The sequence below is a fragment of the Penaeus vannamei genome, chromosome 11 (genome assembly GCF_042767895.1).
Source record: "Penaeus vannamei isolate JL-2024 chromosome 11, ASM4276789v1, whole genome shotgun sequence".
Classification (NCBI taxonomy): domain Eukaryota; kingdom Metazoa; phylum Arthropoda; class Malacostraca; order Decapoda; family Penaeidae; genus Penaeus; species Penaeus vannamei.
Window position 1 is genome coordinate 45,919,299 of NC_091559.1, and position 3,378 is coordinate 45,922,676.

The following is a 3,378-nucleotide window of genomic DNA, read 5'->3' on the forward strand; positions in this document are numbered from 1 at the left end:
TGGTTGTGGCGCTTGTGACGTCATCCTGTACGTCATCGCTACGTCATCTCTGGTGCGTTGTATAGTGTGGTTGGGTGAAGAGCTGATGTATTGTGTTTTTTGTTGTTGTTATATGTTGTTTTATTATCATTCTTTGTCATTGCATTCATTATTATCATTACTTTCACCGTTATTACTACTGTAAATATTAGTCTAGTAGTTGTAGTAGTAGTAGTATTCTCATTATTATCATTATCATTATCGTTATTATTACTATCAATATCATTATTACTATTAGACTATTATTATTATTAACATTATTAATATTATTATCATTATTATTATTATTATTATTATTATTATTATTATTATTATTATTATTATTATTATTTTCATCAGTATCATTATCATTATTATAATGATGATGATGATTACTATCATTATCATTTTCATTACAAACTTCATCATCATCATCGTTATTATTATTATCGTTACCATTACTATCATTGCAATTATTATTGTTCTCATCATAATCATCATTACTATCTTTTATCAGTACCATCATTATTAATATCATTATTACTATTATCGTTACTACTACTGTTATTGTTATCAGTATCATTATTATAATTACTGTTATTTTCTTAATTATCATTAATATTATCATTATCATTGTTATTCTTATTATTACCATTGCTACATACATCATCGTTATTATTATCTAATTATTATCATTACTTTTACAATTATTGTTATTATCATTATCATTATTATTATTTTCATAATCATAATGAAATATTATCATTAGTATTAATCACCATGATTATCTAGTAGCAAAATTTATGGTCGCGTTATCAAGGTTTTGCTTTGGCGAGGGAAAAGAGCCTTATGATACGATAACTTTTTGAGGTTTGATGCTATTTCGTGGGTAATAAAAACCCAGCTCAAGCTATTACCGTGTTTTAAAGCGCACCAAGAGGTTTCAAAAACGTATATATAAGCCTAGGTTTTGCCAGTTTACGGGCAGTCAATCACCATTAAGTCCACTAAAGGGACCAAGACTAAAATATCATATTTGTATTACACAAGGCACTTATAGGTCTCTTCCGTGTTTGGTCGAATGACTGCCATCTCTATTTGGTTCATGGGATACAAGAGTTTTGCCGATTTTACCAATTTTAAGGCAATTCTTTGGATAAGACCGATTCTCACCAAACACCTGCCATTAGACCTTTTAAACGAGTTTGTTCCATAAGTCCCAACACTTTTCGGTTTCTGAGATACAAACGTTACAGTAAAGCGTCATACATCATCACATGAGGTCATAGAGTCTTGGCGTTCACCTTTTCACTATTAATGTTATGCGGCCGGTTTGTTAAAATTGTGTAAGGCCCGACCCAATGAATATTCATAGATACAGATATGCATATACACAGAAATAAATACATATATGTCTATATATCTGATAGATATACATCTGTCTATCTATTTGTCCGGTTGATATGTATGTTTAGACTGATAAATATGCATTTGTTTCTTTAATTATGCGTGTCAAGTTTACGATTATTCTTTGGGTCTCGCGCAATTTGAACAAACTGGCCAATGATCTAGGAGGTAGTTCTAGACGCTCATTGAAGAGGTTTTAGTATTGAAGCAATTTTTTTTATCCTTACCACTCTTGAGTACGTTATTACTGCTTATAATATCACCGTCTACCAGTCTCTCTATTTTTCTTTTCATCTTATCTGCTTCTATCTCTGTTTTACAAAGGAAAGAAGAGAAAAACACAAACATGTCAAAGATCTTTTTTGTATCGTTTTCACATTCTACCCCAAAAGACCGGCATTTTTGCATGATTTTTTTTTTGTTTTGTTTTGTTTTGTTTTGTTCTTGCCGGCTGTGTATTATTGTTGTTGCTACTATTTTACTGCTATTATTATTATTATTATTATTAGTAGTAGTAGTAGTAGTAGTAGTAGTACCATTATCATGATTTCCTTCTCATCATAGCTATTGTCATTATCATCATTATTCTTCTCAATATTATTCTTATTATCATGATTATTAGTTTAATCATAATGATTATCTTTATTATTATCATCGTCACCATCATCATCATCACTGTTGTCGTAATAATGATGATCATAATGATTATTATCATTATTATCATTGATATTATTGATTTTAAGATTGTCATTATCATTATTATCATATATCATCACTATCATTAACATTATTGTTATTGTTTTCATTATCATTATTATCATCTTTTTTATCATTATTACTTTTATTATTATCTTAATATTAGGATTATCATTACCATTATTATTACTACTAAAATGATAGTAATGATGATAATAGTAACAGTAATGAAACTGATAATGATGATGATTATTATTTATTATATTTTTTCATTTTCATTATCATCATTATCTTTATTATGGTTAACATTATTTCTATCCTTTAGTATTTTTGTAATTATTGTTATGGCTAATGTCATTTTTATTATTATCATTATTATTACTATTATGATTCATTACCTATCATTATTATTATTACTATCTTTAGTTCTATTTTCGTTGTCATCATCATCACCTTCACCATCGGTAGCATTATCATTACTATTTTTATCATTATTATTATGATGATCCTCATTGTCATTTATTGTTATCATCATTGTTTACTACTTCTATTAAAATATCTACGATAAAAATAATGACACTGTTATCATTATGATTTATAGCATCATTATAGATGATTATAGATGATAGTCTAATGTTTTATTATAGATAATAGTATTAACATTATCATCATAATCGCTATACTCTTTGTATATTCAACTTCATCCGACGTCTTGTAATCAGTGACAGGATGGTCGGTATTAATGGCAAAGGACTTTTGGGAAAGAACAGACAAATCGTTGGTGTAAACAAAACAGAGGAAAAAGGTCTTTGCACGCAACATGATTACCCTTTGCTGAGTTTCCGTTTACCTTTTGCTCAATTTCCGTTTGCTAACTACTGGCGGCGGTTTTAAGGGTTTAGTCGTCTAGTAATTCCTTCTCTTGTCTGCCAATTATCGTGTTTTTTCCACTGTGGCTTTGGGTAACTCAAAGGCAGCTTTGAATCATGAAGTGCAGACCTTATTTCGGTGTTCTTCGTGTTGGGGATGTTCTCATCTATCTCCCAAACAGTATACATCAGTTCATATCTCACCTGAAATCATAAGATATGTGTTTTGTGTTTGCGTTCAATTCCGATTAGATGGCAGAAACATTTCCTGAAAATCAGCAGAATGATTCTTACAAAAGCGGAGTTGTTAAGCCAAAAAGAGGATTCATAGTAAAGTTCTCGACATGAATTCCTCAAGCAGTTCATTCACAATCATAGTTTAACTTGT